Source organism: Carassius auratus, chromosome 30, assembly GCF_003368295.1.
Source record: "Carassius auratus strain Wakin chromosome 30, ASM336829v1, whole genome shotgun sequence".
Classification (NCBI taxonomy): domain Eukaryota; kingdom Metazoa; phylum Chordata; class Actinopteri; order Cypriniformes; family Cyprinidae; genus Carassius; species Carassius auratus.
Window position 1 is genome coordinate 3,765,948 of NC_039272.1, and position 16,556 is coordinate 3,782,503.

Consider the following 16,556-nt stretch of genomic DNA (forward strand, 5'->3'; position numbering starts at 1 on the left):
AACAAAATATACATTTTCAACAACCGTCTAGCTGTAATTTTCCATTTGTACACAGAGTGCTGCTTTGGATCTCCACATACTGAGCTCTTAGTGTGTGATGAGTGTGTGTCACTTTGGGGGATGGAGAAAGATATCTTCTTCCATAAGGGTTTCCCTCATGAAATATACACGGACTTGGTGACCTCTTCTAGATCATCGAGACTTGACCCGTGGAGCCACCTATGATAATGAAAGAGTCTTAGTACTGGAGAAATAATGTCAAATCAAGCTAAAATACGGAAATAATCACTTACCACCATAAGATGACCATTTTTGCCTTTAAGGATCATGGGTTCTTGACCAGTGCTAAAATCCACACCACCCTCCTTTCCTGTCTGGATCTCAAACTTGATGCTGTGAGAAGATCAAATGTTAACACACTGTCCAAATGAACATTGCATGTTGAAATATAAGTGTTGGGCTTTTTACCTTCCCTGAACAACCTTGATGTTATTCTGTTTGTTTGCAATCATAGCCAGTTTGGTCAGAGCTTCAAACAGGTGGTCACACTGAAGTACCAAGTCCCCCTTAGACACAGTAAACTACATTAGTACTGTGTATAATACTGTATATGGATTTGTGTATCATGAAAGTCTTGCGTTTACAGAAACGTGAAGCCTGGTTTGCTCACCTTCTGTTTCGGATCATTCAAAGCAAGGTGGAGGATCATGACAGAGTCACCCAGATTACTGACAGAAGCACCTGTGTACACAAGATAGATTCACCGTGGACTCGGTTCTCTCTGCTTTGCAAATAAATGTTACAATAAAACACACATGCACATCATTCAAATGTTTGTGGCCTGTAAGAATTTTAAATAGAAAATCAATAGTTCTATTTAGCAAGTATAGATTAAATTGATCTTAATTGTCAGTAGATATGTTATAATGCTGTAAAAAGTTAATAATAATAATAATATATATATAAATATATATATATATATATATATATATATATATTATTAATAATAATAATATATATATATTATTATTACTAAATAAGCTGTTCTTTTGAACTGACATGCAATATTACTTTCTCTGTATTTTTTTTTTAAATCAAATAAATGCAGCCTTGGTAAGCAAAAGAGACTTTCATCAAAAACATTTAAAAAAAAAAAAAAAAAAAACTTACTGACCCCAGAATTTCCTCAAATCTCAAAGGGGAAAATTTTAAGTTTTTCTCAATAGTCCAAAATGTTACTTTTAGGGGTAAAACATGCCCTCAAAGGTACACCATTGTAACTTATCAACCTTTAATGGGTGCATATTGGTACCTAAGAAGTACATTGTAATATTGTAATATGCATTTAGGGGTAAATAAGGTACAATATTGTACTTTTGAGGATACCATACAGGTGGGAATTTTTAGCAATGCTACAAGGGAATAATTAAAAGGCGAACTATTTATGAGTGCTGTAATTATGTTTTAATTCACATATCTACCTTTCGTTACCCACCTTTAAGAGAAACATAGTCCACTCTCTGCTTGATCTTAGCCTCTTCTACCAAATATACAGCAGCCTGAGTGAGAATAAGTTGCCTTGGTCTGGATTTAAATCCGTTTCTGTCATACTTCACCACAGGAACGCTGTACTGCAGTCAGAAAAAGTGTGTTTAGGTGACATACTGTATGTAGGGGAAAAAATATTATATTCCGTATGATTGACAGTTCTGCATCATACATTATAAAGATTCTGATTTACCTTGATACGTTCATGTCGTATTGTCTGAAGAACCCTCATATTGATGTCTTGTTCATCTAGTAAATCAAATAACGTACATAAGACATATAAAAGGATCTGAGCAAAACTAACTGTAGTTTATGTAAACTACTGACTGATTCTAGTGTCCACAAAAGGAACAGCAATGCTCGAAGGGTAGCTGTCCTTCTTTCCCTTGAAGATGGCACTGGTTACTGCTTTTTGTTGCAGCTGTGAAAAGATTAGCCAAAACGTAAACATGGCGAAATGAACTGAAACTGTATTTTAAAGACTTAAAAGCCTGTGACAACAGTGATAGTGACCTGTGCTTTCTTCTGCGGCGTAATTCCCCGCACGTACTTCCTCACCATCATCCGTGTGTTCAGCTGTCGCAGAATCTCTGAGGTCTACAATCACAACAGCGCCAAAGACAGTCCCAGTTTAAAATACAGTTGAATACAGTGGCCTCAAATCCAGACAATGAAACCTTCCTTGAAATGGAAGATTAATGCAATGGAATTCATAGTTTTAAGTGTGGCTGAAGTGATTAAAGGGATAGTTCACTCAAAAATTTTAATTCAGTCATTAATTATTCACCCTCATGTTCTTCCAACCTGTATGACCTTTGTTCATCTTCATTCTATTTTTGTTTTCTTTGCACACAAAAATTATTCTAGTAGCTTCATGAAACGGTTGAAGCACTGATGACACATGGACTATTTTAATGATGCCCTTACTACCTTTCTGGACCTTGAATGTTTTAGTTCTGTTGCTGTCTATTCAGGAACAAAAAACTCTCGGATTTTATAAAAAATATCTTAATTTGTCTTCTGAAGATGAAAGGAACACTTTTACCGCTCTTACAGGTTTGGATGACAGAGTTGTAATTTTTGGGTGAACTATCTCTTTAATGTATCTGTTTAGCTGTGCATATGCATATGTAAAGATGTACATCCTTTTCATGGTTTTAGTAACAGAGGGTTTGTGAATACCTCTGTCATGACTGGAGGAGGTGTCAGCCATGTGGTCTTGTCCAGGACAGTCTTTGGTAAGTTGTCTTTCAGTCTATTTAGGTAGCTCTGTCGAACGAAGGCCAGGTATTCGGAGTTGTCGGTAGTTTTTGCCTCACGACGTGTGATGTAACCCTTAATAAATCTGCATGGAGAAAAATCATGTCATTATGGGAATGCCATCTCATCCTTTAAAGGCATAGTTCACCGATGCTCATAAATGATGACAGAATTTTCATTTTGGGGTGAACTATCCCTTTAAGTAAAAAGGCAAACACCTGGTCAATAAAATGTGTTGATATTAAAAAACAAAACTAATATTTTATTAGTTAATATTATTACTGTTTAATGATTTTGACAGCCCAGGCTCTGCGATCTCTCTCTTTGCGTGCCTGCACTCCTCTCCAACACGTCTCAATTTTTGTAGCTAAATGTTGGCAAAAAAAAAAAAAGGCTGATTCACAGAATAATGCAAGGAGTGCATATATGTATGATATATTAAATACACTTTATGTTGCAATGAAGTGTCATAATATTCTGTAATATACTGTACTATAAATATCAGTTAAACGATTACATCAATAAATAATGTTACTTACCAGCTTCTTTCTGTTTTCGAAACTCTCCTTTGGCTTTGTAACCTTTGTATTTGGCCTGTATTCTTGTAGCTGTAAAAGCAACATTAACAAATACTTATGATAAAACTTTTTTTTTATGTATCTTTTGAATCCTCTGTTGCTTACCCAGTTCATGTTTGCAGATTTCAAAGGCATCTTCGGTGGCAAAAAGTGTCCTGGCATATCGTATGAATATCTTTGTCCTTTGAATATGAAGGGTAGTTCAGGTTAGTGTGGTGAGAATACAGGTGTTAATTTATCAGTACTCAATTATGAATGTACTGTAAAAGCCTGAAAGCGCTCACCTGCCCATTTTATACTCATCAGGCTTGTAGCCTAAATGTTGCACAAGTGTTTCCACTCCCTCTGCAGGTACACCTCTCCAGTGGGGCCAAGTGGCAGGACAAAGAGCTTTGTACCTTAGGAATGATGCATTAGGTGGGCATTTATAAGTCTAATAAGTGTTAAATAAAAATTAAATAAAAATATTTAAATATGTAAAATGGCTATTTTACCTCTGCAGAAAAACCTCATATCTACGTCGATAAGCAAATCCAGCTCGTCTGACCCTCAGGTGCTCTATTAACCCAAGATATTTCACCTGGTGCCTGACTAGAACTTCATCGAACTTGCCTGTGATGGAAAGAGAGGACAAACAGAGTAAAAGAACACAATTCTACTTGACCAGAAATAACAAATTCAACCCGAGTTCTTAGCATTCACATACACACGTTTCTCACCAGACTGTTTATTGTCATTGGACTTGAGGCAGCGCACATACCACGCTTCCTTAGCCGTCAGAATCTCCGTCAGCTGCAGAAGACTGTTCTTAAACTGAGTAGCCACCTACAGATTTCATTTCACAAATCAGCTTGAAAGAGATTATGTCCATTACGATGTGAGCTGTGAAAGTTATATATTGTATATATTTTTTTTTTGTTTCAGTGGTCTTGATTCAAAATAGAAGGCTACAATGCTCATAACAATACAGCAATTTATAGAAATGCTATGACTTATAAACACGGTGTGTAATGGAATAATTCCTTTATCACATACAAAATTAGAGTTTCCGGTTTCTTTATTTTAGGGCTTTCAAAATGATCAGTCACATGGAAAATAAAAGTTTGTGTTTGCATAATATATGTGTGTATTTATATGTTTATGTATTGATATTCATTTATATATAATATAAATCATGTAGAAATAGGACAAATGGGTACCAACAATACAATATGTGCAAATTCCATTTCATCTTTTAAAAAAAACATCCTTTCCATTTTATGAAAACAAATTAGTTTATAGTGTATAGTATGAGTATATTTCAGTATTTTTTGCACGGCACGTGGACTCACTGTCTCAGGTCTTCTCTTGCTGTCTCTCTCAGTGGCTGGAAAGCACTCCTGTATTATAGGGTTCTTTGACAGGCGCATCACCTTTTGGTTACACACATACAAATGCACATGTAAGGAAGCACACATGCACACGCTCATTTAATCTTGTAGGTCCAAAAACAAGAGAATGCAAATAATATGAGCCATTTTCCTTTCATCCACCCTGACCAGCATTATCCTTTATTGCACACCCTGTGCACTTACATCTTTGATGTTCTTGTACAACAGATCATTGTTTTTGTCAATGAACCCTGTTGAAAAGAATAGATCATAAAAAAGAAAAGGTTGTGAAAGCATGTTACCAAGGTTTACTGACATTTGAAATGTGTTTCTGTGTGTCTTCTCTTACCCACAACACAGTAGGTCACCTCCCCTGCATAATGAAGAAGACGAAAATCGCCTCTCTCCAGTGACTTGCGGGTCTTCTTATCAGCAAGCTTATGCCTTCAGTTCACAGAACAGTAAAGGAAATTGCTCTCACTAGACCAAATTAAAATCAAGTCACTAAAAAGGTCTGTATGAAGTGTGAAGTGTCATCCAAGTTTCAGTTGTATAGGGTAATATAGCAGGGATTTTGTGTTAAACACTGCGTTAAATTGGTTTCAAATGCACATCCGTTAATATAATAAATTTAATGCAACATCACAATCTCTCCATCTCTCACTCTGCATCAGGGTGTCAGTCAATGAAAGGCTTAAAAGAGACAATGTGGCCAAACCAGGGGGTGAATGCTTCAGTTTCAGATACGCCAAGTTCTGGCTGATTCTTCCTCATCAGACGCTTGTAGTGAAGAATCAAACTGCTGATGGTTTCTACAAGCACTACTGAATTACTTAAAGCAGAAGAACTCTTGCTTAGTGCCACCTACAATATTGAGGTAATGATCAAACACAAACTCACGTTACAAAGTGGGGATGATTGCCCATTTTCTCTTCAAGCTTTTCAAGAAAAGTGAGATCTGTGGCCTCACCCGGCCTCATACACTCCTCATCCTGAAATACCAAACGTTCTCTTATGCAAATGCTCCAACAAGATATCTTTTATTTCAAAAAGTGTCAAAGAAGTAAATTATATCTTTCTGCAGGATGTTAGATGGCAGTGTGTACTTATTATTCCATACCAACACAGAGATGATTCCTCTGTGCTTCTCTTCCACCAGATCACAGATGATTTTATTGTTGAAGAACTGCACCGGCTCCCACTGAAACAGTAAGAGAAATTGACCGTTATTTTCTTACTCAAGCTCCGCATATCATTTTAATTTTGGATAATGAATGATTGATTTGTTTTCGCTCACCCCAATTCCTTCTGCCTCATATTCCTCCTGTTCAGACTTCAGTGTCAACTGAATGAAGAGCTGCTGTAGCTTCTCATTGCAGTAGTTAATGCAAAACTGCTCAAAACTAAGCAAACATCAAATCACAGTTTTGTGTTTCTATTTTTTGTTTCCAACGGTTTGGAAAAGACACTTTTTTATTACAGGACAATGCCACTTTGTATAAGGCCAGTTTCAAAAACCATTGATTTATTGATTTATTGATTGGTTGACTGATTGAGTCCTATTTATTTCCAAACACATACCTGTTAACAGAGAATACCTCAAATCCATAGATGTCTAACAATCCAATGACTGTCTTCCTTTCAGAATCCTAAGATAAAAAAAGCAAGTCATTTTGGTTTCCAAGATAGCTCCTTTAAATCCATCTGGTAGAATTCAGTAAAAAGCAACAAATATTTCCATCTCTTTAAAATGGAAAAACCACATCCAGTGACTTTCAAATGAATTATCCCAGGAGATCTGCAATGTAACCAAACATTGGCCTACAACTTTTTCCCCTGTTGTCCTCTTACTTTATTCTCCAGAGATCCATTGATCCTGTTGACTAGCCATGTGAAGGCACGGCCGTAGATGGCTTTCGCCAAGGCATCTCTGGCATAGATAGCAAGATCAAGAGTAAATGGACTCAGAACCTAGAAGCCAGAAAGACAGTTGTCACCTGCTACTAGAATGATTTAGAAAAATCATCATCACATTACAAAATTATTTGACCTCCTCTGATCTGGCTTCAATCTTCCTGAATGTCAGAGCTTCATGAAGAACCTTTACATGGATCCCTAACAGCTACAAATAAACACAATGTCATTGTAAACTAGTATTTAACATAATTAAGAAAATGTATATAATAAACAAACTGACCTTGGATACCCAGCGCAGTGCTGCATTAGAGTTTAGAATAGCATAACCTTTAGTGTCTCCATCAAAGTGCACGTTCCCCAGATGGAGCACACTAGCTATAATCCCAAAGAGATGCTGAGATATTAAAGATAAAATGTATCTGTTTATGATCAAAGTACTTGTAGATTAGAACATTATACACAAAAACTGTGCTTCTACTCACCTCAGTGTCACTAGCATCAAAGTCAATGACCGATAATGCGTTTTTAACAGTTTTCCAGTCATTCTTGTCATTAATGGAGCTCACATTAGAACATTCTCCCTGTAAAGACAGCATTTATCATAAAAGCATTGGAGAGTCTGATTCTACATAGATTTCACTTCTTATTTTGGGGTGTCGATTTATACCAGTATTGGTGACGATTATGATATTTAAACAATGAAATATTGTTCTCTTTTTAATTGGAGGGTGTCGCAACATACTGGATATTAAAATAATGAATATTACACATAGACATAGTATAACACATAATAATACAGAGCAATTATGGAAGGTACAATAAAGAATAAATAATGGTTAATTTGACTGATAGTATGATTTGATCAGGTTTGACTGATAGTATGGATATATATATCCAAATATACCATTATCGTGATTTTTGTGGCCACGTAGAAATTTTGATGTTGTGACAGCCCTTTTTTTTTTTTGCACATCAGAATTATAATTAGAAATCATACCTGCACTAAATAACAATAATGTTTAGTGTCTTTCTCCAAGCCCAGGTGCCTCAGTAGATCTTCCTCTCCTCCCTCCACCAGCTGGTAGAAAATATGAAAGTTTCTCTCACCATGGTTTTGGTGAACCACTCTCGACTTTTCCAGCAAATAGCTGAGGATGTGGCCACCAACAGCATCTCCCTACGTATTGAACACAAGCGTGAATCTTTTTTAACATGCAATATTATTTAAAGGTGCTGTAGGGAACTTTTGTAAAAAAATATTTTTTACATATTTATTAAACCTGTCATTATGTCCTGACAGTAGAATATGAGACAGATAATCTGTGAAAAAATCAAGCTCCTCTGGCTCCTCCCAGTGTCCTATTGCCATTTGCAGAAAGTCATGCGCTCCCGGTAAAAACAACCAATCAGAGCTGCAGTCCGTAACTTTGTTTGTGTTCAAAATGTAGAAAAATGAACATAATGAGCGAGTACACCATGAATCCATTTTCCAAACCGTGTTTTTGGCTTGTCCTGAATCACTAGGGTGCACCTATAATAAGTGTTTATATTCGGACTATTTTAGATTGCTTCGGGGATACCGCGGCGGAGTAACCCAGTACCTTTGTGATTCTTCATAGACATAAACAGAGAGAAGTAGCTCCGGCTACAATGTTCTTCCGCAAGACGCAAGCAGTTCTGTTTATTAACCGCTAGAGCGTCAAAAGTTCCCTACTGCAGCTTTAATGGGATTAAAGTAGTATGGTATTTGTCGATACCTGACAATCAAACTGGATGTCCATATACTTCCCAAAACGGCTGGAGTTATCATTTTTCATCGTTTTTGCGTTTCCAAAGGCCTAAAAGCACATGTACTGAATGTAAAGCATACATAATGAATGGTCAGACACATTTTGAGAATATTATTGTTGGACTGACCTCTAGTACAGGGTTGGACATGAGCATGCGGTCTCTCACAGTGTCCAGTAAGCTGGAACTAGGGCAGCTGACCGCATAGTACTGCAAGATCTTCTTGGAGGCCTCAGTTTTACCTGCTCCACTCTCCCCGGATATCAAAATAAAGTGGTTGTTGGCTTCTGATAGCATGGTGTGGTAGGCATTATCTGCTAATGCATATCTGAGAAGGACAAACAAATAGTGTTTTTTATTAATTATTATTTACAAATGTTTCAGCAATGAAGGTAAGTAACAAAACTTACATATGAGGGGGCAGCTCAAAAAAGTTCACTCCCATGTAGAGGTCCATTTGTTTCTTGGTGTAGATGTCCAATTCTTTGTATGGGTTTACAGATATCAGCAAAGTACCTATGTAAGTCTGAGAGCACAGAGATGTTGAGATGACATAATCACAATGTGAAAAGCTAAGTAAGCTTTGTTTCTGATGTCTGACTCACATATATCAAATCCTCTGTGAAACGCTTCTTCAGATTGTCCAGGAAGGCTGACTCACTGTTGTGGGCATCAAGAAGCACAAAGTCCTGAATGCCAACTCGATCTCTGGCAATCAGGGCTCCCTCCAAGTCCAACTGACCCAGTTTAACCTTTCCTTTCTGCCAATCAGACAAGCACAACACTGACCATGACCCAATGCAATTTGTTTACACTGACCAAGTCTATAGGATTGTGTCATTCTGCAGGCATACATTTCAGAAGCTTAACCTTCATATCAATTTCTGTCAAATAATCAGTGACTCATTTCCAAACAATATTTTCTTCGAATATTTCCAAAGAGTTAATGGATGTTGTATTTCTTCACCGACAAAAATCAGCATTAAAACTGAGCTGTTTGGTGACTCTTCTCCTTTTCATTAATAGATTTGTTGAGACTCAGACTGAAATTTGGGGTCTAAGGTCTCTGATTGAGTCACAATCATCGAACCGCATAATCCCCTGCTGATGTTTAACTAAGTACTTTATAATGCTGCTCCCTATTGTAGAGGCTTTTGTAATGAGATATCATCTGCAAGGAGTAGACCACGTTCCTGTCCCTATGACTGACAGCTTTGCTTTTGCTAAGAAACCTATTTAAATAGCACGTTGTGGCTGGATTTATTCCACCTAGCCTTAAATACGCGTGGCTATATCTTCCAACTTACTGGGAGATACTTTCGAAAGCCAAGAGTGCTTGTTTTCACTCCACTTAAATATTTCCTGAGATACAGATTTAATCAAAACCAACATCAATAGTAAAGTGGATTTAATCAATGCCAATATCTAGCACAGTTGATATTGCTTAAAAAAAAAGAAGAAAAAAAACCCTTTTGGTTTCTTAGGTTTTTAAGCAACTCAGGAAGAGGTTTAGCCAAAAATTGCACAATTTAACTATTGTCTGCAAAAACCACAATCCTCAACCCAAATGAGCAGAATTTGTTCTAGTTACTTCCTTAGTTTAGTGTCTGTCATTGTGTTTTAAAAAGAGAACAGAGAAGTTTATTTCTCAATATGTGAAAGAAATTTTGAAGGCATGCATTACTCCACTTTTTAAAATTGTGTATTTTTAGGATTGCAAGTGGTCCTTACTTTTCTTCAGAATTTGTCCAGGATATTTGACTCTCATATATAGCGAATTAGAAGAAGAAACAGAAAGGGTGTGGTGGGGGGGGGGGGTAAACTAACTCTAATCTAACGAATAGAAGCCCCCAAAATCCCCTCCGCTCCCCCTTTCACCCCCATAAACCTCATTAGCTCTGAAAGAGGCCAGTTTTTTTGTCCTGTAAATTCCAAAGACATTGGACAATGAAGAAGCTTTTAAAATGCATTCTACATTCCATTACACATATTCTCTCTGCGTATCCTTTCAAAATTTATTCATTAGAAAACATTTAATGTCACACCGAATTTCACACTGGGCAGTCCCAGGACAATAGATTAGATTTGGCCTATTTGGGCTGGTGCGGGCTGGTTGGATGTAGAGGGGGAGAGGGCAAAGCAGCAGAAGAGGGAGAGAGAAAGAGGTAGATATGAAGGAGGGACAGAGGAAGGGAGGGAGGGGGTTGCTTATATTTGTCTGATCTGAGAGCTTCTGAAATGAGGCCTTCTTGAGACAACAGGACAGACTAAATTGTGCTGTAACGGTCTGTGTCCCGCTGCTCGCTGAGACACTCATTTAGCATGCCCTTGGGGCACACAATGGAGGCTTGTTCTGAACAGCACAGTTATATGAAGACCGTAATCAAGGGTGCTGTGTTTGGGAGGGGGGACATGTTTCTTGGATGAGAGATTTTCGTCCACCTGTTCACCAATAAAATTTTCATCCCACTGCATACAAGTCGTGAATCACCACCCACCACCTCTCATCACTTCACGCTTCCCACTACTTCATGTCCTCGCCGCCAACCCCAAAACATGCCCCTCCCGCTCTAGCCCTGCTTTAAGCCAAAGGGGCAGGTGAACAATATCATTGAAGATCCCCCATTTGAGATGTCAGAACCAATCTCAATCTCTGCGTTATTGTGGAGACTCCCCCTCTCTAGTTTCTGTCCCCACATGGGAACAAGCTGAACTCAATGTCACATGAGGAACAATGGACAGAGGGGATGCTAATGTTCATAGTGTGACACTTTCAGTGTGATAAGATGCATGGGCACAGGAAAAGCCTGTTCCTCTTCTTCTCCAATGAGAGACTCAAACTGAAGGCAAAGATGTTACTCTCATAGGTCTGAGGAACCTGTATGGTTCACATATAGAGTCAGAAGTTTGGAGACACTCAGGTATTCCAAAATAATAATAAAACACAAATGAAAGTATGGAAAGTTGTATTTTTGATCCTCTTTGCCTAGATTCCGGATACCAGATTAGTCAACTGCAAAAGGTGAATTTTGGGATGATAAATGAGTTAAAAGAGCTCCCATGCAAAAATAAAAAAATATTTTCATAATTCCAAAATTTCATAGATATTTTCCAAACAATTCCTAAACCAATTAAACACTGTGAGCAGTCACAATGTAGACAAAACTATTAAGGTCAACCATATTTTAATAATTGCATAGCCTGCAAGAAATGTAAAAACAACACTGAGCCCCAAAGTCAAGAGATCAGTGTTTTCTTCAGTAATTGAGAGATTTAGTCTTTCTCTTCTAAAGAGAATAAAATAGACGTAATGACACAAATTGTTTAAGTCACAAGGCTGGTCACCCATCATCAGGTGCATCTATTTCCCTCTTTAGTATAAAAGCTATTGTCTTTTAATTAAGAGGTGGTCCTTCAGCCTGGTCTAAAATGTCAGTCGCGGCTGAGTTGAGATGACCTCCACCAAATCAGAGAGGGAGGGAAGGAGAGAAGGGAGAATAGAGGAAGAGAAAGAGAAAGATATAGCAAAGACATCCAACTCCTCAGAAAGCCTGGCCAAGAATAGGAAAGACTAGACATGATGGGCAATAGCACTCTCCTAAAGTGAACGGCGAGGTCTAGTTACATCTCTTCTTCAGAGTAAAGGAACCTGAAGTTTTGACAGGTTTACAGCTTGTGATTTATCATCTGGGTGACATACTGGATATTGTGCTACACTGAAGCTATCACCGCCCACTGTGACAATAAAAAAGAAACTGAAAAGAGCAAAAAAGCACATTAATGGTCTCTTTGAACGCTGAAGTATTGCTTCATTTGATATTTGCTTTTCGTATTTCCTTTTCAGTGCTATTATTTATATGCCATTGTTATCTTTGCTGCAGAAGATTCATTACAGCAGTTAGAACTTATGTGGAGTAAAATATAAATGTTCATACAGATATATATGCAAACAGATCATACCTTCATCTTTGGTCAGCTGCCGATCAAAATATGGGAACTGCTCACATCCAGACCAACGTTGTCCTAAATAATCATTTAACTGTCCAGAGAGAGCCAAGCAAATCCTACCATCCCACAATGGAACCTCAAAATGTAAATGCACTCCGTTTTTCTTACATGGCTTGCGAGCCGTTCAAACTGAGGTGGCTCAAAGAGGATGACCATCTATTTTTGGTGTGCTCTTCACAGTAATGACCCATGTTCTGGTTGCAAGACCTGGGTATTTAATGATTCATGGCCCAGTCAGGAGGGGGTTCAGAGAACCAGAGATCTTATTCAGTGCTTACCTGTGTCTACCACCGTGCTGGGTGTAACACAAAGATACAGAAACACAATCCGTGGATATCAACCCTTCCCCCAGTCCTCTACCTCTGCTACGGTAGAACCAAACATTACAACAGAGCGGCTCCTGTTTCTGATCTTTGATTAGGGAGATAGATTAATGACTAATTAACCATCAGTGAGTTTGAGAGACGCTCAATAAAGTTGTCATCAGGGCAGACGACATGCACTCCTCGAGCTCTTGGCCACTTGAAGCCAGCTGGCTCAGAACACAACCAGCATATGTTAACCATTCAATCACAGCTTGACCTGAAATTTAGCAGGGCCCATGAACGATCACTTCATGTGGTTCTTGGATGGACTAGACTGGAAGAGGTCTTTTAGACAGTGATGATGACTACAAAGCCCAACCTTATTTTCCCTTTGTCTTTGTTATCTGACTCGTGCTTCAGACGACTGACTGGTGTCTCTTTTCGCTCTGTTAATGACCCAAATAATCCAGTAGAAAAGATTGAGTTTCCTACAGCACTTGCCTCGAATCTCAAGTGTGTGAGATACTGTATACTGTGTCAAGCTTGACAAGCATGTGATGTTCAGTGTTGCTCTTTTCAACAAGGTGACATGGAGTGCACTTGAACTTTCTTGTCAGCTTTTATTATCTACTACGAGCAGGTTATGAACTTGACCCTTACTAAATGAATATTCACTGTTCAATACAGATAAGCTCAATCATTAGCAACCTATCCCACATTTAACGAACAAATTAATGAATTAATGAAGGAATGAATACATAAATAAAGTCATGCATTTACAATGGAAGTGAATGGGCCAAATCTGTAAGAATTTAAAAGCAGAGTTGCAAAGCTTCTAATCTTATACAAATGCTTACAATAAATATTGTCGAAACTTGTGCATTATTAAATTTTTTTAATGCAGTTTACATAAATTTTTTAAGGTTTATGGTGTACTGCCTTCATGGCAATGATTGTAAAATTGGATATATCTGTACAAAGAAATTATAAGTGAATTTGACGCTAAAACCATGCTAACATCCATGCTGCTAGTAAAGTAACAATGATGCATCAGCCCATTTATTTCCAATGTAAGTGCCTCAATGTAAACCAGATTTGCACATTTTTTAAGAAACAAAGGGATAAGTGGAGATGAACTTTTTCTGGTAATAAATAATTATCTCACAAATGCTTCAAGCTGACTGAGTTTAAAGGGATAGTTTGCCCAAAAATGAAAATTCTGTCATCATTTACTCACTTCATGTCATTCCAAACCTGTATGACTTACTTACTTTCCTTCTGTGGAACATAAAATGTGACCCTGCACCACAAAACCAGTCTTAGGTAGCACGAGTATATTTGTAGCAATAGCCAAAAATATTATATACATTTCTATATAGCAACAAATAATTAATATATTAAGTAAAGATATTTACTACTGTAAATGTATAAAATGTAATTTTTGATTAGTAATATGCATTGCTATGGACTTCATTTGGACAGCTTTAAAGGCATTTTTTTCTGCCCCTGGGGTTTCATTTTTATTTTTTTATTTATTTTTTTGTACCCTCAGATTTCAGATTTCCAAATAGTTAAATCTCTGCCAAATATTGTCCTATCCATACAAACCATACATCAATGAAAAGCTATTTATTCAGTTACTGTATAAATAAAAATTTTCAAAAATTGATCATTATGACTCATTTTGTGGTTGGTCACATATAAGATATTGTGAGAAATGTCTCTGTAATTTTTTGGTAGAATGGAAATTTTTGCAATATTTTTCAAAACATCTTTTGTGTTCCACAGAAGGGCACATTTATGTTAAGCACAGAAAATTACTTTAACCTTGTTCAAAATAATTGTTTGCTTGCATCAAATGGCCTTATAGTTCTGTATCTATTGGAAACAACAAGTCCATTGCACTGTAAAGGTAGGACTACACACCCATCCATCCAGTTATATAAAAAGTTGTCCCATTCACAACCTCTGTTGTCAAGGTTACCTTCGCCCCTTACACCACAGGCCCGTTCTGCCCCCCCCCCCCCCCCCCCCACTTCTAGTAATGCTTGTCCAGCCTTAACAGGCTTTGTGCTGCCCACTGGGCCCTGATGCAGCACGAGACCCGGCAAATCCTATTATACAGGAGTCACAGCACTTGATTTTCCCATTAGAGATTCCAAGCGGAGAATAAGGGTGTATTATAACACCGGCTTTGCCGCGTTCCCACCGAAAATCCCACCTCGCTCTCTCGTTTTCATGAGCTCTTTTCTTAGTATTAGCTATGTTTCATCGGTTCTTTTACTGTGGGATTCTTGATGAGCAGAAAGAAAAAAACCAATAAATAGAAAGGATTAGCATTCTACATAATAGTAGCTGTTATATTCTTCTGTTGTATTCCTTGGTTTAATTTTTATTTGCATTGTGAGTAATTAAATAATTAATATAATTAAAGCTTCCAGACTTATCTATGAAAATATGTAGTGGCTTTGCAATTGAAAGATACTCTCCTCGTGCCATTGGTAATGTTTCTAAACTGCTTTTTTCACACAGGTTACCCAAGGCATCTTCAAACAAATCAACCAAAAGACAACCGTTTTGACATAAGCCAAGAGGGACGACCAGTCGTTTTTGGAGGTGTTGAATGAATAGCAGAGAGAAGAAAGCTTTCATTCACTCTCCCTGTCAGAGTTTAGATCAGCCATGACCTGCTGATATGACCAAAGGTCAAGACTAGTGTCAAGAGGTGACCTGATTGGTGACCCTCAAGACGTGGTGTTTGAACTGGAACTTTAAAGGTCAGAAAAGAAACAGAAGAATAGGAGGTGACCACTAACACAAGTGGCCTCAGTCAATTGATTTGAGAGTTACAAATGTTTTCTATGTTGGGCTATTACATTTTTGCTAGTCAGTGATGTTACCACCAACTTGTGTCATCTCATTACTCATGTCATTAAAAAATTAGATCAACTTCTTTCTTTTGTGGAACACAACAAAGTTTTGAAAAATGTCTTATGTTTTTCTCTCTCTCTTTAAAAAAAAAAAGTCAATAAGAAATGATAAAGTTGTTTAGGAATGAAAGTTGTGTGTGTGTGTGTGTGTGTGTGTGTTTCATTGAAGACAAACATACTTTTTTCTTTTTGGGCACAAAACCTGTTGCTAACATTTTTCAGATTTTTCCATCTTACACAATCATATTTGTCTCAGCTGAACCAACATAGTTGCTACCGTTGACCATGTGGTCACTAAACCTTCTTTAAGGCTTCCTAATGAACCCTCTGACCCATCAAAGACAGATCTTCTTGAGACAATGCTTTAGGCTTCCTCTGCTGTGGTCCTGTGTCATCCTGGGTTCAGTCTGCGAGACGGTGGTCCAAAAGGTCACTCAGGGTCTCTCATTAGTCTAGGAAACAGAAAGAAACAATGAGAACAGATGAAGAGTGACCTCACTCTGTAAGTAGTGGGTTAAAACAATATCAAAATCAAAACAGCTCGATCTGAGGTGGGACTTCTGTTTGCCAATCGTACAGCTCTGTTTGTCAAAAGACAATCTTAAAACTGGCAATAAGCTTCAGGGAAGTGCAAGATGACAGTTTTGGTTAACAATAAAGAGGAAATTTCCTAAATCTTAAGAGCTTAGACAGTTTCTACACACAAAAGTGAATAAATTGTAGGTGACACTTTAGTATAGGGTCCAATTCACACTAATAACTAGTTGCTTATTAGCATGTCTATTATTAACATATTGGCTGATTATTAGTGCTTATAAAGTATATATAATGTATGACATCCATAATCCTACC

At 37.5% G+C, this 16,556-nt stretch overlaps 1 pseudogene; it reads right to left on the reverse strand.

The window, feature by feature from the left end:
• Positions 1-121: 121 nt before the first annotated feature.
• Positions 122-9,302, reverse strand: LOC113049991 (unconventional myosin-Ih-like; annotated as a pseudogene).
• Positions 9,303-16,556: the final 7,254 nt, after the last annotated feature.